The following is a 22458-nucleotide window of genomic DNA, read 5'->3' on the forward strand; positions in this document are numbered from 1 at the left end:
CCATTATTACAGATTTATATATCTCTATCCAGATTTTGTATAAACATAAGAAAAATTTAATTTTACAAATATTTGGCCAACTAGATATATTTCATAACTTATTTTTTTCCACAAGAATTTTGATATTGTTTTGCAAATATTTCCAATGATATTTAGTATAGATCTACATTAAAAACTGTGATAATACAGCATTCTGTTATATGGAGGACTCATGTACTTAACCAATTTTCTGTTACATATTTGTTTTCGTTATTTTTTTCCCTTACAAATATGTGTCTTGGATAGAGATCTTTATACTAAGGAAATATGATGTGTGAAAATTCCCAGAAGTGTAATCTTAGTATGTTTTAAATTCTCCTTCCTAATCTCCTGTTTGTGCTCTTTAAAAGGAGTATTTTATTCATTTTCCATGGCAGACTTTTCTATGTTAGCAACACAGCATGTTAATGGAAAAAGGGCACAGAAGGTGGATGACAATAGGTATTTTTTTTTTTTGTCCACCATCCCTCTGGAACAGGTTTTCTGTCTAATGAGAAAAAATTTCCTCAGATACGTGATCTGGCCACTGGTGACCAAACCAGGGCACTGAGAGGAGATGCATGTGATCTACAACTGGCCCCACAGGTGCTCTGGAACCATCTCTGTGATTGAGAATGAATACATTTGACCAGGTATTTTAGAAAGCTTTTGAGCAGCCAAAAGTTTAACTCAGATATGGCTTAGTTTCTTACAAAGCCAACGCCATGATACTCTTTAGCCATTTTTAATTTTATAGGTAAAATTTGATTTATCAAACATTGTGATGGGTGCTTTATGCATTATGGTTCTTCTCCACAAGCTTCTAACTTTCAATTTCTACTCTGTCAAAGTCAGCCATTTCCCATGAACAAAACCAGAATAAAATGTCCTGTTTCGAATGCAGAATCAGGTTACATTTCTGGTTTCAATGATTATGCATAAGAAATACATTTTTGGTGACTGAAGCTCTGTAATTTTTAGTGACTAACTATAAAGAAAATATTTACAAAGAAAAGTTTTAGTCAGTGTCTATGTAGCTTACACACACTGGTATCCCCCCGGGTCCATTCTGTGTGCATTCTCATTTTATAATACACTGTTAGCACTACCTACCTCAAGCACCTAATTTAGGAGCATTCTGCACACAAGAGGAGTCAGCTTGTGGCCAAAATTAGAATGAAGCCAACCTTCCCAACAGACCCCTCATCTGTGCAACTCTGCACACGGCTTGAATTTGTCTGCATTTGATAGAAGATGAATAGTGCCAACCCTGGCAAGTGAGGAGGTCGCTTAAGATTTGAATCCAGAGAATAGAAACACATTAGGATACAAGAACATAAGGACAAAACCAGAAGTGAAGAAACACACACGAGCAAGGTTGATGTCCATGGATGTGCAATCAGGACCTGGTATCAGAACAGCTGTGTAGATAAATAGTGTTCTTTATAGAAAAAATGCTTTCCCCAGGTCTGCCCTGTCTTGTATACCATACCTATGCTCGGGGAAAGTTTGACCAACCACTTGTTGACCATTTGCAAATTATGTTCAAATTGGTTTAAGTATGTCCCATTTGTTAGTTATGCTAAAACTGCATATCTCCCTCTGAAAATCAATGCTGGGTCATAGCAGGAAAGAGGAAAGCATAACTAAAACAAAACACTAAAGAAAAATTAGGCTCCTTTTCCGCCCTGATTTGGCAGTGCACTGGTGAGCAGCTGGGGACATGGTCCGCTTGGCTATGGGAGCCTCTGGGTCTACAGGGGTACAGCTAGTAGGAGTTTTACCAGGAGAAGGAATTTCAACACAATAAGGACTTTCATCAGGTCATGTCATTTACCTGGGCAGCCTTTTCAACAGAGAGCCACTGCTCACACTGCTGATGGCCACAGCCTCACCTCTAGCTTAACAGGTAAGCAGCAACTCATGTCAAAGACAAGGTAGGAAGAGATTTGGTGTATAATGTGGGTAGGTTTAGTACTTGGAGGGGGGGAAGCCATCTCAATGCAGACATTGTCACAGGTCCCTGAGCTGAGGGCCCCAGTATCAAGCACATGTTGAATCCATCAGTGAGGGAAATCCCAGCTAGCCATGGAACTGGAAACTGCAGACCCCGTAATTTGTTGGGTTAACATCATCATAGAACTTGCTAGTAGCCTAGAGAATGCCAGTTTTGCAACTGGTACACAACACCATGCTGGCCCAAGAAAAGAGGTAGTTAAGGGCTGACAGAGGCAGAAGTGGCAACTAGGTTAAAGCACGGCTGAGAGAATATGAAATTGACAAGTAATCCAGGCAATGCTCCTAAAATATGTAGTGAACTGGAGTACCAAACCCAATCAGGACCTACTGTGTCTTCAATCAGCCCTGGTGCCAATTTTGGATCTGGAAAATCCCCTGGGACCTATAGGGAGGGAGCCTGATGCTGAGGTGACCATCTGCTGGAAATGAGGGCTCAACTATACTGGAAGTCAGTCCAGGACAGCCCAAATGAAGAGGTGGGGTGGAAGTATACCCAAAGGGCTTTAGAAAGACCAAAACCAAGGCTGACACACAGGTTGGGAACAGATCTTACGCTAGCATCAGTGTAGCGGTGGTGAGTGAACACTACTACACAGTAGGAATAGACTCAGCACAGCCTGAAGGAAGCCTCTGTTAGGACAAGCCCCAAGGAGCCACAACATCTCTGAGCAGGAGAAGCAAAGTGGAGTCTGGTAATCAACGCTGAATGATGATGGAGATGGAGGAGTTAAAGAAAGAACCACTTTTGACAAGTGAGGGTCATCTGTTGTATGACTTCTTCCCTATTTCAGTGATCATATCTCAAAGGGAATGGTAGAGTCACCTAGCCAGGCATTTTGGAAATTTTAGGAGGCTTTTTTCCCCTTTTGTCACAGTAATTGGGAAACCCTAAGACATTCAGTAAGAGGGTTCAGGATACCTGGCATCCTGCAATAGAATACTTGTCCTACATCTGCACAATTTCCAAATTGTCTCACTGGATATTTACATAGCGGAAAAAAATCGACCTAGAGCCTAACTCCTTTTATATATAACACAAAATATTTCTGTACAGCTTTAATATACACTGAATCTTATAGTAATAACTGTAAGTTGAGAGAAGGTCCTATTTGACTTGATTGGAATGATTCCACGAGCTGTTCACCATCTCAGAAAACCATGCCCCTGACAGTAATGCTGCTCATGATATCCGGACCACCTACACAACATGCCTGCATTATTAGAGTCTAACTATCACATTCATGTAGATTCTATATCTAGTTGCCAACATTTGGATGCTTGATTATGTCTAATGGTACAGTCATATCTGAGTTATTAAGAATTAAAATTAAATTAAAACATATAGTAGAGAAAATAAATAAAGCCAAAAGTTAGTTGTGAGAAAAGATGAATAAAATCGATAAACTCTTAGCAAGACTAATGTAAAATAAAGAGAAAAGGCTCAAATTACCAACATCAGAAATGAAAAAGGAGACATTGTTAGAAATCATGCAGGCATTAAGAAGGTAATAATAAGATACTATTTCGAACACGACATCAATTACCTTGAAAACTTATTTGTAAAAATGGTCAAATTTCTAGAAAATCTCAAATTACCAAAGAGCCACATGAAGGAAAAGAAGTTATGAATAGTTCTACATCTATTAAATAAATTGAATTTGAGATTCAAACTCTTCCCACAATATTAAATAACTTAGATTTTTCTCAAGGTCTTCCAAAGATTAGAGAAGAGGAAACCCCTGCTGACTTCTGTAATGAGCCAAGCATTTCCTTGACCTCCACAACCCAGCAAGGGCATTTCCTTTTCCAAAAAGGAAAATTAAAAAGTAAGCTTTCTCTTCAAACTAGGTAAAAATTCTAAACACAATAACTGCAAACACTTCCAAGCTCTATATAAAAAGGATCATATATTACAACCAAGAAGGACTTATTCTGAGAACATGATGTTGGGTTAACATTTGGTAATCGAGCAATGTAATTTAGTAATTAATAGAAAAAAAGGAAAGAAATATGGCTATCTCAGTAGAGGCAGGAAAAGCATTTGGTAAAATTCAACACTCATTCATAATATTGTCTCATAATACACGAAATAGAAAGGTCTTCTTTATCTGATAATAAGCATCTCAAAAGAATACAGATAGTACAAATACAAACAAAAGAGTCATTTCAAATTTAGAGGTAAAACTTCAAAAGTTTTTGTCATAGGATTGGGAATGAGACATGGATGCTTGCTATCACCACTTACCATGTAGGGCAGGCACCACAAACCCAAATACCTACAAGGGTCATAGCACTAGAGAGAGGTGGGGTCTATGGAATTTGAAAAAGAATATTCTGCCAAAAGTCATTCAAATTCAATTACAAAACAGGACCAAACAAAACCAAGACTAAACAAAACAAAAATCACTGGCCCAGCCAAACAAAATATCTGCAGGCCAGATTTAGCCTGCAGTCTGCAAATTGGTGAACTTGGTTGGGGTTATTTTGGGCCCAGCCTTTAAAGATTCTTTCATATAACCAGCTGATACAATAGGATACTAAACTTCACATCCTAAGTGAAAACAGTAATCAATTCTATTACGACCTGAAGGAGACCTTGTGTTTTAATAGATGTCAAAGCCTAAGCTAAACTGTTATTTGGAAAAGAGAGCTGAAAAGGCAAGTCACCTAATAAAAAGAATAAACAATACTAAAGATATAATATGAAAAGGGAAGCTTAGACTGTGGGCCATCAGGAGTAGTGAAACAACAGCAAAACCACTTGGTTATGAATTATTCTAAGACATCCCCAGGGCACCTCTGCCTGAATTTGTCATATTGTACAAGTGTGAAAGGAAGATGGACAAAAAGTGCAGTTTTGAGTTGGCTGTTTTCATTTGTTAAACCCTTTCCTACACTGTACCACTGGAAGTGCTTTGCATGTAATAGCTACTGGTGAAGTCTTTGAATTTAATAGTTTTCTCTTCTGATGTTTTTGATGCCTACAGTGACTAGGAATTGTCCTGTACGGCCCTAGACTGGTGTCATCAGCTTGCTTCTGGGCTCGCTGTTGCAAACACAGGAAGGCAGAAGGAAGGAAGGCCATTTTGCTCGGGAAGAGCCACCTCTTGGGTGGTCCCTTTTGCACATGTGTTAAGAACCAGCTTGACCCAGAACCACTTCTCTCATTTCTGCAGGGAGAGGTTCATGGAATCTTTGGTGCAGTGACTTTCTGAATCTAAACTGAACTTGGCTTTTGTGTTTCCTTGAAAAACCTTCTCTCCGCTTTGCAAGGGGATGAGCTTTTTGCCTGCTTCCCAGAATGAGGTGGAGATTGCATGCAGTTGGCCAGAAGCCTAAACCTGATCCCCTCTGGTGCCTTTGGCACTTGGTGTGGGTTTCCCAGGTCAGCCAGTTAGGCGGCTCCAAGAGATCACCCAGAGTCCTCAAAGGAAATCTCGTCCTTGAAGCAAGATGTACATCAGTGCAGTCTGACAGAACCGACCACCTGCCCAGAGGTCAGTCTGGGCTGTCACCCACACGCCCACTGCCAGGTCTGGTGCATGGAGGTAACTGTGTTCAGAAATGCCAGTGTTTGGAGGAGTTCTTGACTGTGTTTGTATTTATGATCACAACTCTATGTTTAAGATGATGTGACTTGGATTCTTCCAGTTATTTTCAGGCTTTCTTGCCCTTCAGATAACTAGCTACACTGGCAGCCACCAAGAGCCTAAGCAGGTGACACTGGGGACAATTGGACAATTCTCCAATTAAAAGCTATTTCCTACAAACTCCAACTTACCTTTGCACTCCATCCTTATAAACCACCTCCAGTTGTCTCCAATTCACTAAGCTGCCTTTTGCTTCTTCCTGAACAAGAGGGGTAACAGAAGAAAAAAAAAATGTTTTTCTTTTATTATAAGTTGTTCTAAGAACAGTGCCTGGCAGCACAACTTTGGTTAGAGTTTCTGACCCATAAGCTAGTTTTCAGAAGTTTATCACATTCACTATTTTATTCGTTAAGTTGTAGAAACCTTACCTGGGGGTCAGAGTTCATACACATGCTCCGTTTATGGAAACATGACTCAAACTACAGCTGGCCTGTTGCTGTCTGCTATGAATGGTGTCATTTGTATCAGACCACACTTATTGGAATCTGCCTTCAAATACAGCTTTGGTTAAAATGAAATACTGAACTTTTGTTGAAAAAAATTTAATTTCTTACATGGGGCCAAATCTAAGCTCAGATTAGAGACAGAAGATATAGCTCTGAATCTGGGTAAATTCGATTCATTACGCTAAATCTTGTGGACAGAGACCCTAATTTACTTGTTAATTAATATACCTGTGCCTAAATAGAGCACAACTGGCAGGGACATAATACATGGCTGCTGAATAACTTAGTTGGAGGAAGTTTATTTTGGGAATTAAGATATCTCATTAAGAATACTTTGGGGGATAGAAGTGGCTCAAACTGTGAGCCAAAAAACTATAAACCACATCTTTAAAGTACACATATATTAAATACTTTATTAAACGGAAAAACGACGACTTGAAAAATACCACTGGTTGGTTTTTCCACATCTTTATTGGAGTATAATTGCTTTACAATGTTGTGTTAGTTGCTGCTTTATAACAAAGTGAATCAGTTATACATATACATATGTCCTCATATCCCTTCCCTATCCCACCCCTCTAGGTGGTCACAAAGCACCAAGCTGATCTCCCTGTGCTATGCGGCTGCTTCCCACTAGCTATCTATTTTACATTTGGTAGTGTATATATGTCCATGCCACTCTTTCACTTCATCCCAGCTTCCCCTTCCCCTTCCCCATGTCCTCAAGTCCATCTTCTATGTCTGCGTCTTTATTCCTGTCCTGCCCCTAGGTTCTTCAGAACCTTTATGTATTTATTTTTTAATTCCATGTATGTGTGTTAGCATACAGTATTTGTTTTTCTCTTTCTGACTTACTTCACTCTGTATGACAGACTCTAGGTCCATCCACCTCACTACAAATAACTCAATTTCATTTCTTTTTATGGCTGAGTAATATTTGCATATATGTGCCACATCTTCTTTATCCATTCATCTGTCATGGACATTTAGGTTGCTTCAATTCCCTGGCTGTTGTAAATAGAGCTGCAATGAACATTGTGGTACATGACTCTTTTTGAATTATGGTTTTCTCAGGGTATATGTTCCGTAGTGGGATTGCTGGGTCTTATGGTAGTTCTATTTTTAGTTTTTTCAGGAACCTCCATACTGTTCTCCATAGTGGCTGTATCAATTTACATTCCCACCAACAGTGCAAGAGGGTTCCCTTTTCTCCACACCCTCTCCAGCATTTATTGTTTGTAGATTTTTTGATGATGGCCATTCTGACTGGTGTGAGGTGATACCTCATTGTAGATTTGATTTGCATTTCTCAGATGATTAGTGATGTTGAGTTAATTTTCATTAGCTTTCATGTGTTTGTTGGCAATCTGTATATCTTCTTTGGAGAGATGTCTATTTAGGTTTTCTGCACATTTTTGGATTAGGTTGTTTGTTTTCTTGATATCAAGCTGCATGAGCTGCTTGTAAATTTTTGAGATTAATCCTTTGTCAGTTGCTTCACTTGCAAATAGTTTCTCCCATTCTGAGGGAGAAAGGTTTATGGTTTCCTCTGCTGTGCAAAAGCTTTTAAGTTTCATTAGGTCCCATTTGTTTATGTTTGTTTTTATTTCCATTTCTCTAGGAGGTGGGTCAAAAAGGATCTTGCTGTGATGTATGTCATAGAGTGTTCTGCCTATGTTTTCCTTTAAGAGTTTGATAGTGTCTGGCCTTACATTTAGGTCTCGAATCCATTTTGAGTTTATTTTTGTGTATGGTGTTAGGGAGAGTTCTAATTTCATTCCTTTATATGTAGCTGTCCAGTTTTCCCAGCACCACTTATTAAAGAGGCTGTCTTTTCTCCTTTGTATATTCTTGCCTCCTTTATCAAAGATAAGGTGACCATATGTGCGTGGGTTTATTTCTGGGCTTTCTATCCTGTTCCATTGATGTATATTTCTGTTTTTGTGCCAGTACCATACTGTCTTGATTACTGTAGCTTTGTAGTATAGTCTGAAGTCAGGGAGCCTGATTCCTCCAGCTCCGTTTTTCTTTCTCAAGATTGCTTTGGCTATTCGGGGTCTTTTGTGTTTCCATACAAATTGTGAAATTTTTTGTTCTAGTTCTGTGAAAAATGCCATTGGTAGTTTGATAAGGATTGCATTGTATCTGTAGATTGCTTTGGGTAGTAGAGCCATTTTCACAATGTTGATTCTTCCAATCCAAGATCATGGTATATCTCTCCATCTGTTTGTATCATCTTTAATTTCTTTCATCAGTGTCTTATAGTTTCCCGAGTACTGGTCTTCTACCTCCTTAGGTAGGTTTATTCCTAGGTACTTTATTCTTTTTGTTGCCATGGACCACTGTTTTTTGTTTGTTTGTTTGTTTGTTTTTGCAGTACACGGGCCTCTCACTGTTGTGGCCTCTCCCGTTGTGGAGCACAGGCTCCGGACGCACAGGCTCAGCGGCCAGCTCATGGGCCTAGCCGCTCCGTGGCATGTGGGATCTTCCCGGACTGGGGCACAAACCCGTGTCCCCTGCATCGGCAGGCGGACTCTCAACCACCGCGCCACCAGGGAAGCCCTGGACCACTGGTTTTAAATCACTAAAATTTCCATGGAAAGAAACATGGTATACCACAGGTTCCAGTGGTCTCTGCCCTTCTGGAAGTGTAAACACCTGAAAAGGAGGCAGACTTCACTAGTGAAGACAACCCGACTGTCTTCTAAGGGCCAGGCAGGCGTATTGGCAAGACCAGTGACGTTAGAAGCATGGCAAATACTTTCTAAGCAATAGATGCTTATCAAAGCTCCATTTAGTGAATAATTATTTTGCAGTGGAAAAAATGTTCATTAGCACAGCACCACTTTGGGGAAACTCCCTTCCACATTTTTGTGTATATGATCCAGGTTGGACTGGCTCCAACCCCTATCATACAGGTCTGGACTAGAGACAATCTAAAGACTTTTAATAATGCCATCAGAAAAGGGATGCATTTGTTTTGGTGAAGTTGTGAAGGTGATAAGAATGAGGAATTGAGTTATTTCTGTCCATCTTTACCACTAAGTGGGAAGAGTCTTTCAGAGAATGAAGATTATGCAAAGAAACTTAGAGATGGGAGATGAATACAGAGAGCTTTCTGGCCATATTGTGAGAGCATCTGGATCCAGCTATACCTGAAGCTGATATCTGTACTTTCTGTTTAATGGAAAACATTTTTAAGTCCATTTTTTCCCCAGCATATTTCTCTCCATTGCTTTTCCTCAGTTCTCATCCAACAAGGTAATATTTTCCCTAAAAAACTCATATCCAAAATAATTTTTTATAATTTACTAATAAATGATCTATGTCTCTATTAGGTATCCTTAATGCTCTACTTTAAAAGTATCTTTCCAAGTATAAAACTATTTGAGACCTTATCATCTCAACATAATTTTTAAGAAAAATCTCTGAGAGCTCAGAATATTGTATACAGTAGTTCAGTGAGAGTCTGGTCTAGCTCTTTTCAGAAGGCAGAAGAGCTATCTGTAAGAATAAAAAAGATTAACCAGCATGTAAAAGCAGTTTTTCTGAATCAAAAGCAGTAACACAGGCACTAAAAACCTTGCTTGACTTGTAATCAGCCTTTGTATTTTATCCCCTCCCACACAGACAGTTGGGTCAGGGAAACTCCATTCTCTCATATTCCTACATCCACACTTCTGGCATTTATTTAATTTCTAACTGAAAAGTCACCACTGCCACTGGTAGGCACTTGGGAGACGTTCAGACTTTCCTTCTTCCAATGTTATCATGCCAAGTTCCCAGAGGTGGGACTTCCACTTGTGACACTTGGACCACAGCCTGTCCTCCCTTTGCTATTTCAACTTCCTTTTAAGACTTTAATCATCTTGTATCTTGGCTGGTTTATACTACCAGCACTTGGCTACTGGGATTGGGAGCTACTGGGAATCTATCTACTGCTCGTATCACATTATCTCTCTTTATCCCCAAAGCCCTACCATTTGAAATTAGGGGTTTAGTAGACAAATTCAACTGATATGACTTGCCCATAAAAATTGCCTCCAAAGACCCAATAGCTTTTTGTCATTGGGCTGTTGTGTCTAAACACGGCGTACTGTGGTCCCCCTCTCTGCTTGAGAATATTGCCATTTGTCCCCAATTCTAGTCAGACTGGTCTTCATACCAAAAACATGTGAAACAAGTGTCAGATGAGTTACAGAATTAAGTTTCTAGACAAAGGCACTAAAACTTAATGGAAGCAGGGTGGCTACACCACACAGAAGTAAGTGTGGCATATCACAACACATCTTCCCCTGGACCCCAGACCCCCTAATCAAGAATCTGCCCATGCAATGTGGAGTCCAGCCAGATCTGAGAGTTGTATTTTGCCGTGGCAACTGTTCCCATATGCAGCAGATGATTTCTGATTTCTTTGGTCTATTTCAGATTTACATTGATCTATTTGCCTATTCATGCCCAGCACTACACTGTCTTAATTACTGTGGCTTTATAATAAGAATTGGCATCTGAGAATAAGTCTTCTCAGCTCATATTTCTTCTTTAAGAAAGTCTTGGCTACCTTAAGTCCTTTGTATTTCTTTATAAACTTTATACTCAGCTTGTCAAATTTTTAAAAATCCCTAAGAGTTTAGAGTGCAGGGTTTCATTGACAATTGGTATAAGATTGAGTTTTCCAATCCATTCATATTATATAACACGATTTAGACTTTCTTTAATTTCTCTTAGTGTTTGCAGTTTTTTGTGTAGAAGTCTAGCAGAATTTTATTTAGATTTATTCCTAGGTGTATAACACTATGATGCTATTATAAGAGCATACACTAAATTTCATTTCCTAACACTTTTTAATATATAGAAATGAACTGATTTTTTTTTTTTTTTTTTTTTTTTTTGTGGTACGCGGGCCTCTCACTGCTGTGGCCTCTCCCGTTGCAGAGCACAGGCTCCGGACACGCAGGCCCAGCGGCCATGGCTCACAGGCCCAGCCGCTCCGCGGCACGTGGGATCCTCCCGGACCGGGGCACGAACCCACGTCCCCTGCATCGGCAGGCGAACTCCCAACCACTGCGCCACCAGGGAAGCCCCTGAACTGATTTTTAAGTATTGATTTCATGTACAGCAGTCTTGCAAAGCATTCTTTAAGTCTCATGATTTAAATGTAAATTATTTTAAAACATTTTATATATAATCGTAGTATCTGCAAATAGAAGTTTACTTTTATTTTTTCATTTCTAAACCTTATGGCTTTCATGTATTTTTTGTTGCCTTGCTGTATTACTATGAACTCGAGCAATTGTTGAATAGGAGTGATAACATCCTTGCCTTTTCCCAATTCCAAAGAAAACAATTTCATTATTTCATCATTAAGTATATTTGCTGAAGTTTTGTTGTTTTGTTTTTTGTAGATATTCATTATTAGGTTATTGAATATCTGTTCTAACCTGGTTTGCTAAGAGTATTTGGTTTTTTTCCATCATAAATGAATGTCAAATTTTATTATGTACATTTTCTGCGTCTGTTGAGATTATCATGATTTTGTCCTTCAGTTAATTAATGTAGCATGTTACTAGAGCAATATACCACTCAGAGGTGAGGATTAAAACTTTAAAAGTTCTGTGAAGGGCAGGGGCTCAATTTTGTCAAGGAATATCACATTGTTTATACTAATAGCAGTTATAAATAAATGCAAGTAAATCAGAGAATAAGTTACAAGGTACTTTTCAAAGACAAAAGACTTGAGAGGAAGAGTATCTTAAAACATGTTATGAGAGCCTTAGCATTATTGCAACTCGTTAAGCACTTACCACATGCAGTATTTAACTTATCCTCAAAAAACCCAATCACTTCCACTTAAGAAAGACAAAACTGAAGCTCATCGTGGTTAAATAATTTGGCCAATGTTACACAGCTAATAAGTGCGGATGAGAGCATTCCAAATGGCTCCAAACCCAAATTCTTAAGTCTCTTTTGGAGAAGGCAACATAACATTAGTGGGTGAGGATTTTACAGTGTCAGTTTTGATAAACAATGTTTTAAAGTGATATTCTTATAGATGAAATAAAATCAATAAAAAATTCTACTCCGAACCATTTTATAGGGATATTCTTCATGTGAAGAATTATAAAATCTGAAATTCTTTTATTCTAGATACTCTCACATAACTTTCCCTAATTGAAAGAACTTAATTGTATGTCTTTGGGTCTGTGGGCTGAGCAAAGGGTTGAATGTTTGCATTTCTTGTGGTAAAATTCATTCTTCAGTTCCCTTCATTCCTTCCTATGTGAAAACTCAATGTACTCGTAATAGCCCCTAATATAGTGTCTGTCACTTTTGACACTGTTAAGTACTCCAATACTTTGATGACGCTCTATGATAACATCACATTCTTCCATTCTCCTTCTGCACTTCTGTCCTCTTTTGTAGGCTGTTCCATCCATCTCTTAAATGTTGATGTTCATATTCACTTTTTGGAAATCTCATATCTTGGGATCATATCTTATATCTTATCTACCTAGTAGCTCATGCCAGAAAATAATAGTGATAAGTGATTTATACATCATTAATACTTCAATATAAATATATAATATCAGTATGATTATCAGTATTTTCTTTTTGCTAATCAGACTTAACTTTTTAAAAGTGAAGACTTTATATTTTTAGAGCAGTTTTAGGTTCACAGCAAAATTGAGGGGACGGTACAGAGGTTTCCATATACTGTTTGCCCCTCCACATGGATAGCCTCTCCCATTATCAGCATTCCCCACCAAATTGGTCCATTTGTTACAATTGATGAGCCTACACTGACACATTATAATCACCCAAAGTCCATAGTTTACATTATGGTTCACTCTTGGTGTTTTACATTCCACAGATTTGGACAAATATATAATGACATGTATCCACGATGTACCATACAGAATATTTTCATGGCCCTAAAAATCTCCTATGCTCTGCCTGTGCATCCTCTCACCCCCCAAGCCCTGGCAACCACTGATCTTTTTACTTACTGTCTCCATAGTTTTGCCTTTTCCAGTATGTCATATAGTTGGAATAATACAGTATGTAGCCTTTTCAGATTGGCCTCTTTCACTTAATAATATTCATTTAAGGTTCCTCCATATCTTTTCATAGCTTGATAGTGCATTTCTTTTTAGTGCTGAATAATATTCCATTGTCTGAATGTACCACATTTATTTATTCATTGACCCACAGAAGGACATCTTGATTGTTCTCCAGTTTTGACAATCATAAATCAAGCTTCCATAACAATCTATGTGCAGGTTTTCGTGTGTACATAAGTTTTCAACTCCTTTGGGTAAATACCAAGAAGTGCGATTATTGGAGCCTATGGTAGGAGTATGTTTAGTTTTATAAAAAAACCACCAAACTGTCTTCCACAGTGGCTATACAATTTGGCAATTCCACCAGCAATGAATGAGAATTCCTGCTGCTCCACATCCTCACCAGCATGTGGTGATGTCAGTGTTCTGGATATTGCCCATGGTGTGCAACTGTGCAGCGGTATCTCATTATTGTTTTAATTTGCATTTGCCTGATGACATATGATGTAGAGCATCTTTTCATGTGCTTATTTGCCATCTGTACATATTCTTTGGTGAGGTGTCCATAGATGTCTTTGGCCCATTTTCAAGTCAAGTTGTTTTCTTTGTTGTTGAGTTTTAAGAGTTCTTTGTATATTTTGAATAATAGTCCTTCGTCAGATGTATCTTTAGCAAATATTTTGTAGTCTGTGGCTGCTCTTCAGTATTATTTTTATATATTCTTCATTATATAGAATTCCAACATTGCAGAAAATATGAAGATAAAAATTACAAACAGAAAAATATTTTAAATGCACAAAATATATTACACATATACACAGGGGTAATAAAATATGATTTAAAAACATTAAAACATGGAAATGTGAACAGCAAATGAGGAAGACGACAGAGAAATAGGATCAGTGAGGAGTGTACAGGGCTTTAAAATTCAGATTAAATAGTTGTTGACTAAAATATGGAAAACCTTAACATCAAGAATTTTGAACCATGTTCTTCTCCATTCTTTTCTATGTGTTCAAAATATTTCATAATTTAAAGAGGAAAAAATAGAAATCAGAATGCATTCTATTGTTTGATACCTATGATGTTGCTGAATGTATTACTTTAGTCTAACCTCTTTTTAGGGTTCAATTTCTTTATTTAGAAGATTCTCTTCCATTCCAAAATTCTAGAAGCAGTTTTTTTCATTTATTTATTTACTTACTTACTTATTGGTTGCACTGGTGCAGCATGTGGGACCTTAGTCCCCTGACCAGGGATTGAATCTGCATCCCCTGCCTAGCAAGGTGGATTCTTTACCACTGGACCACCAGGGAAGTCCCCTAGGAATGCTTTTATGATGTTATGTTCCACTCCTTTTCTAGGTACATCTTAATTTACAAATATGAAACTTCAAATGTTTGCTTAAGAAATACCTTCAGATTAGTTTATAAGGGGAATGTAAACACATTGTAACCTTAGTGTTTAATGTATTGAAACAAGTGCCCTCACTTGAATCTGGACTCTGCTATTAGCTGAGTAAATGAACTCAGTAAATGGTCAGTAGCTTGTATAAACATCACTGGTCTAAATATAGGATGTGTTATACCATGCCCAGATTGGGTCAGCATCAAAAGGAGGTATGTGCTAATGAATTTTTCCCACTTCTTTTGGAAAAGCATATATCCATTGAGCTCACAGATCAAGGTTTCCCATATGCAGTGCATTTAATGCTAAGCTAAAGTTAAAAAAAAATGTTTCCAAAATGAGTTGACAAATCACAACCACTACATTTCTAAATGGTCCTTGGGGTGGACCAAAAAGAAAACAAGGGCTTTCAGGCTCTTCCTGACTGAGGCCTCCAGCTGTACCCCAGATCAGTTAGAGCAATGATCTGGGCAGAACTTTCCTCCCTGACATGAACCAAACCATAATCATCTACAGCAATCGAGTCCTTTAAAAATATTCTCCAAAATTGAAAGTTTACAAAATAAAGCTGGGACTTGAAATATTTGCACAGGCCCTAGATGTGAAGAAGTAAAGAACTTTTGACCCTGCTCAGTTTCTCAGTGGACAGGCCAGTGTCAGGGCCTCCAAGTTCTGCTAGTTGTAACTTGCTTTCCACAGGGACATGTAGAAGGAACTGGTAAGACTCTCAATTGCCTACATGAAGGAAGTCATTGAGGACACTTAGGTTGATAAAAGACAGAATGAGGAGTAAGAGAGTGGCCATGGCTTGAAAGCTGGAAGGATTCCTTTTACTCTGCTCCCTACGTTCACACTCACTCCAACATGGATCTGAGATGGCTAATGGGTGGACTTCTAATTCTGTTCGCTCATCGTCTAAGTAGGAACAAGCCCTTTTGAAGTCTCCTTGTTTACTCTTTCATCTCATTCTCTACTTCTTTTTTTTAAATTGAAGTATAGTTGATTTATAATGTTGTGTTAATTTCTGCTGTACAGCAAAGTGACTCAGTTATACACATATAGACATTCTTTTTTTATATTCTTTTCCATTATGGTTTATCACAGGAGATTGAATATAGTTCCCTGTGCTATACAGTAGGACCTTGTTGTTTATCCATTCTATATAAAATAGTTTACATCTGCTAATCCCAAACTTCCAATCCATCCCTCCCCCCACACCTTCCCCCTTGGCAACCACAAGTCGGTTCTCTATGTCTGTGTCTGTCTCTGTTTTGTAGATAGGTTCATTTGTGTCATATTTTAGATTCCACATATAAGTGATATCATATGGTATTTGTCTTTCTCTTTCTGACTTACTTCACTTAGTATAACTTCTAGTTGCATCCATGTTGCTGCAAATGGCATTATTTCATTCTTTTTTATGGCTGAGTAGCATTCCATTGTATATATGTACCACATCTTCTTCATCCATTCAACTGTTGATGGACATTTAGGTTGTCTCTATGTTTTGCCTATTGTGAATAGTGCTGTCATTCTCTACTTCTTTAACTCTCTAAATCATCAAATGTTGACTCTATCAAAAATTTGGAGTGCCATGGCAGTTTCAGGATCTGTTGTAGGAGAATCTGTCTTACTTCGTTTGAATTGGGGTTGGAACTAAAGAAGGGCAAAGACACAGGATAATTGAGATAGAGGTTGAAACACATGGGTATGTTATATTTGTTTGTTGAATTTGTTATAAATTAAAAAACTGAATTTTAAACATATGTAACTTCCTTGAACCTTACATGGTTGTCTGTCCCAGGAGCTATTTTCTAGGGAGGCCATGCCTGAACTTCTGATGGGAGGTCGTTTTTATCAGGTTCCTGCTTGAAGGTCTCTTGATCTCAGTATATGTGTGCAAAGTGAGCTGTGTGAAAAAGACCAAAGGCAGCACATGTTCTGATATATCTGGAGGTAGGATTTGTGGGTGGTGGGGGGAGGGGGGAATGTAGGTATAGAGTTGGAGAACAGAAATGAAGATCAAGCACAAGGTCAGGGGCTTCCCTGGTGGTGCAGTGGTTAAGAATCCGCCTGCCAATGCAGGGGACATGGGTTCGAGTCCTGGTCCAGGAAGATCTCACATGCCATGGAGCAACTAAGCCAGTGCGCCATAACTACTGAGCCTGCGCTCTAGAGCCCGCGAGCCACAGCTACTGAGCCCGTGCGCCACAACTACTGATCCTGTGCTCTAGAGCCCTTGAGCCACAACTACTGAAGCCCGTGTGCCTACAGCCCGTGCTCTGCAACAAGAGAAGCCACCGCAATGAGAAGCCCATGCACAGCAACAAAGACCCAATACAGCCAAAAATAAATAAATAAAATAAAATTTTAAAAAATCACAAGTGTCAGTCAGCTGGCCCGAAAAATGGCAAAGAAATCAAGGTTTTGTTTTGTTTTGTTTTCCCAAAAAACACTGTCAACATGAACTTTGAGAGTAAAAAGAACTAAGTCCTGAAGGAATCAAGAATAAAGTTTGTGACATTAGTCAGAGCTTAGAAGGGGAAAAGATGAAAAACAAGACCACTATCACCCCATGAGGGAAGATGGGCTGGAATAGGGGGGAAGGATGACCTGGGAGGAGGACAGCGCAGCCCTGCTCAGGGGATGCACCTGAAGGGAACCAGATACTTATGAGTTGGGAGCTGGCCTGGCCTCTGCCAAAGAGATCACTGTTTATCTTGAGCCGAGGCAATAACTGCAGAGTCCACTGCATTTGGGACAGCTCCGCACACCTCTCTAGAGGAGTACCTTGGTTGCTCTCTGGTTATCATACAGGGAAATCTCCCATCTGGAGATGTCCGCCTATCACCTGTTGATCATTTGGCAGGAAGAAAGTCTGTGGCCCAAGACTGCACAGTCCTATCTGAACTGTCCTCAACAGAACTTCCCTCTTTCCAATGGCCCAAGATAGCCGTAAGGCTTTTTTTAAAAGACATCAAGAATGGATGAGCTTGGAAGGGGAACACCTCTGTGACTGTACATGGGTGGTACCAAAGAGAACAAGCTCCAGGTGTCCACCTGAGCCAAGAGAAAGATGAAGCTCTACCCTCCAACTACAAGGGTCTTTTATCCTGCCTCCAGACACCCACCACCTCACCATGCTGCTTGACTCAACCTCATGGTTCTTTGGGTTTCTCTACATGGATTGTCCTTGCTATAAGCAGTCAATTGCATTTAGGTAAAACCAACCAACCAAGCAACCTAAGCTTTTCTTTCTCCCTTGAGAATACTAACATGTCTTTAATTCTTTCTTGGGAGTCTATAACTTTCTTTCCCAAAGTAGATAGCATGAAAAAAATTTTTCTGTCAAATCCAGTTAATTGGTATCTTTAGGAAGTCCCACAGGATAACTGTGAATGTAGTCTGATTCTATTTTTTAAAAAGATGATTCTATTTCTTAACATATTACCTAGAAATAATTCTATAATTCTTCCACTGCCACCTTTTGCCCCTGCTGATTCCTTCTTTTTCCTTCCTTCCTCCCTCCCTCCCTCCCTCCCTTCCTTCCTTTCTTTCTTTCTTGTCTCTGCTTTCAGGTATTCACTCCTAGTCAGCTCTTAGCAATTTCTGTACTGACAGCTGGTCTCCGACTCTGGTTTGCCTTATTCTTGCCCTGCCTTTCCAACTGGTCCTAGTGTGTGTTCTCTATGCCAGCAACGACTCCTGGCAGACTCCCATTTTTGAGTTGCTGGTGTTTTGTGGCCAGTACATCGGTATAATTTTAGCGAAGGCAGACATGGGAAAAGTTGTGCAATTCTTTTATTCTTCCTAATCTCTCCCCAGGGAGAAATAAATCTAGGGAAAAGGATAGGGAGGTGCAATGGAAAAGGTCAGCACAGATTGCTGTGCTTCTGAGAAGAGTGAGGATTATACAGACAGCCGGATTGGGCTGGAGAAGTTGGCCCCTGAGTGAACCATGAGGAGCCGAGAGCCTGCGACCCCTTCCTAGGCCACTGCCCTCAAGCTGCTACTTGTACTGACTGATAGAGTCAAAGGGATCCATGGCCCTAGTCAATCACATTCTACCACAGGACACTGCATCAGACCAGACCTAGAAAGCCAGAACAGATTAATAGCTTCCTTACATTTCTTTGGGTGGTAACACATAGCTACTCTTGGCTGGTGGATTAATTCAGATTTCAAATAAGTTAGTATAAACTTTCTAGCTCGCATACAAATTGGCCACTCTTCCTTTGTACCTATGCTGCCATCAAAATAACACCGGAATACATTGTTATTCTCATCTCTGTTATTATTTTTGTCGGTAAGATAGTGTCTAATAATAGCCAAAAATATAGCACTTATTATGGGCCAGGAGCTGTTCTACATGCTTTACATATATTAAGTCATTTAATGCTCATAATAACCCTATGAGGAAGGTACTTTTATCATTCTCATTTTACAGAGGAGAAAACTGAGCAGAGACGTTAAATAACCTCCCAATCTCTTGCCAATAATCCATGGTGGAGTGGGGATTCAAACTGAAATAATCTAACTCTGAAGTCTAGATTTACAATCATTAAATTATTAAATTGTCTTTATACAGTCATCAATACCTAGCACAGCATTAAACAAATGAGTGCTTAATTTAAAAAAATCCAAGTTATTATTTCAATTGGGGATATTAAATCAAGTGCTTTAACATGATAAATATTTTATTTGATACATTTTCCACCTGCATTAGGAAACTAAGAGAGTTTTAGAGCCCTGACTTATTAGGTGGGGTCAGGATTCAAAGTCATCTGACTCTGCATCCAGGGCTCTGCCTACCCTGCCAAGTGACCTTTCTACTCGGCCCATGGAACTACAGGATCGCTTGGTCCTCTTGTGGCTGCAAGGGCTGTTCTCTGAGGCTCTCACACCAGTGGATCTGCAACTGACCTCACTGGACCATTTTTGCACAACCAGGGATAAATGTGGAGGGAGACCTGTGGTACCCATGGAACCGAGGTGTCTGCTGCCCCTCAGATGGCCCTGCCTAAGCCTCATCCAGTAGCTTGATTCTCAAATCAAAAGTGGGAAGGTTCCTGCCTCACCAATAATCCTGTGCTATTGAATCACTTCCCTTCTGTGTAAGAAAAGGGAGAGAAAAATCAGGGCTGGCTCTTCAGTCTCCAATCCTGTTTTCCAAGAACGGGGAACTGAACTACCTGGGTTCCTCAGGAAGGCTTGAGCACAGAGGTGAGATGCTCTTTCTCCTCTCGGGATCCTCCTGAACACCACTGAGGTAGCTGTCTATTTAGAATACTCCTTTTGCCTTTTGGCTTTAATGACACATCTCACCAGGCCTAGAATTAAGATATAACTTTAAAAAATGTTTTAAATACAACGACTGTTGAAGGTCGTCAACAGACACAGCAGGGAGAGTTTTGGTTTTGAATAAAGCCACAAGGGTTCTAAGCTACCACTTTTTGTGAGTTTTGTGAAGTAATGTCACTTAACTATTCCAGTGAAACAAAAATTTACCCAGTATATTTCATGTGACTTTAAAGATGATATGAGGTGATGCATTTAGTTAGTTATCCTTTTACATAAACTCAGGTTTATATGTATTTGAGTGCCTCTCTCGGCACTCTTTATTCTCAATCACCTTTAGTAAAACGTTCCACTTTTTTCTTTACCCTGTTCTCCTTAGGAAACAATAAAAGGTTAATTCACAATCTTTGTAAAGTAGAGAAAAAATAACTTTGGGGGATTTTACGAGGTGGCTTTCTAATCCAGGGACAGGACTCCAGTCTGAGTCTTTGTTTAGAGAGGAGTTTTTCGCAGGCTGTTTCTCCACAGATGGCACTTTGGTCACTTTACAGTAACCAAACCTCTCCGTAACTGATCTCTGTGGGGAGACGATCACGCCCTGGCTCTTCCAGCCAGCAGTTACATTTCTGTGCTTCCCTTTGATTTCCGGGAAGCAGACTCATGTTATAGCTCAGTGTTTTCTTTTCAATCTCAGCTCCTTACAGCCCCATCACATGAAGTCTAATAATATAAAGCAGTAAATTTTTACTTCTTGAATGTTGATTATATAAGAGCCAGAAACTATGTAAGCATAAAACATTAATCACCCAGATTCTACCACAGATGGGATACACTGTTTTAGTGTTGGTGATTAGCCTCTTAGATAGCCTTCTATGTAGACAGTATTTAGTGTTTATATTTAGCATTTATATATGTATGTATAAGAAGCATTTACATATATATAAAGTGTTTATGTATATATATTAAAAGTGGCTTTATATATATATATATAAAACCAATAATATGAATCTCAGAGATCCAAACTGTAATATGTCTCAGTGACATATATATATATTTGACTGTCTATGTTTTTTACAAATATGAAACCATATGATCTATCTTGTTTTGCGGTCTTTTTTTTTTTTCATTTAAGAGCACATTACATGTTTCCTAGCCCAGGTGATCATAAACATGAGAAGAGATAAACTGTGGTACATTTATACAATGGCATAGTATTCAGCAATAAAAAGGAGTGAACCATGTATACACATAAAAATATAGATGAATCTCAAAAAATAATACTGAGTAAAAGAAGCTTTAACCAAAAAAGTACTTATTGTTATGAGTTCATTCATAAGAAGTTTTTAGATCAGGCAAAGCTCATCTGTGGTGAAAAAAAATCAGAAAAGTGGTTGCCTTGACAAAACTTGAGGCAGGAAATGAGGAAGGAGCAAGATGGAGTGGCTGTAATGTTCTATTTCTTTTTTTTTTTTTTTTTTTTTTGGCTGCGCCTTGCAGTATGTGGGATCTTGGTTCCCCGACCAGGGATCGAACCTGTGCCCCCTGTAGTGGAAGCGTGCAGTGTTAACCACTGGACCGCTGGGGAAGTCCCTGTAACATTCTATTTCTTGATAGGGGGTTGGGTTACACAGGTGCATGCATGTGTCAAAACTCATCTAATCGTCCAATTAGGATTATGTACATTTCATTGTACGTAAATTTACCTAAGACAAGAACAACAAATAGAGAACTCTAGTTAATAATATGCATGCTAAAGTATTTAGGGGGAACTGAACTAATGTCTGCATCTTACTTTGAAATGCATTTAAAAAAGACAGTTGGAAACAGGGATGGATAGATGGATAGATGAGTTATAAAGCAAGCATAGTAAAATGTTAATTACAGCATCCAGGTAGTAGTTATATGTGTGTTCTCTGTATAGTTTGTTCAACTTTTCTGTATGTTTGAAAATTTTTCATATTAAAATGTTAGCAAGAAAATAAGACCCTATAACATGTTCCCATGTCAAATATGCTTCCACAACATTTAAAGGACTGATTAAATAAACATCTGTATAATGGAATACAATTCAGTCACTGTTGAACATTTAGGCTATTTAAAACTTTGCAGAATAAGCTATATTATAACAATTATCCTTATACTTAGATATTTAAACCCTTGTCTTATCATATCCTTAGAACAAATTCCTATGAGCATAGTTGCTAAGTCAATAAAGAATTAAGGATTTGGGCTCCTAGTTTCATCCAGAAGACTTGGGACACTTTTCTCTTATTAAATAGAAGACTTCATATTTCCTTTTAAGATTTCCATAAAGATTGAGTTTTGTTCTTTTTTCGTCTTTGCTTATCAGTTTGATATCCTGAATGGACTCTTCTTATAATTTATTTTTTGGCTTTCTCCCTCAGCATTTTAGAATCAAGGAAAAAAGGACTTAAAAGAGAAGAGAGATTATTCAACACCCAATGATGAACTAACAATCTGAATTTTAGAGATCCAAAAGGTAACCTGCCTCAAACCTATTTTCAAGATGTGAAATGGAATTAGTGTTTAATCAGAGAT

At 38.7% G+C, this 22458-nt stretch overlaps 1 long non-coding RNA gene across 1 annotated transcript in view; it reads right to left on the reverse strand.

The window, feature by feature from the left end:
- LOC132496044 (uncharacterized) overlaps positions 1-22458 on the reverse strand; it is a 213644-nt gene that overhangs the window by 128519 nt on the left and 62667 nt on the right. The window contains exon 2 of the long non-coding RNA XR_009533367.1: positions 5819-5886. This is a non-coding gene — a long non-coding RNA (uncharacterized LOC132496044). The remainder of the gene's footprint in view (positions 1-5818; positions 5887-22458) is intronic.

The sequence above is a fragment of the Mesoplodon densirostris genome, chromosome 9 (genome assembly GCF_025265405.1).
Source record: "Mesoplodon densirostris isolate mMesDen1 chromosome 9, mMesDen1 primary haplotype, whole genome shotgun sequence".
Lineage (NCBI taxonomy): Eukaryota > Metazoa > Chordata > Mammalia > Artiodactyla > Ziphiidae > Mesoplodon > Mesoplodon densirostris.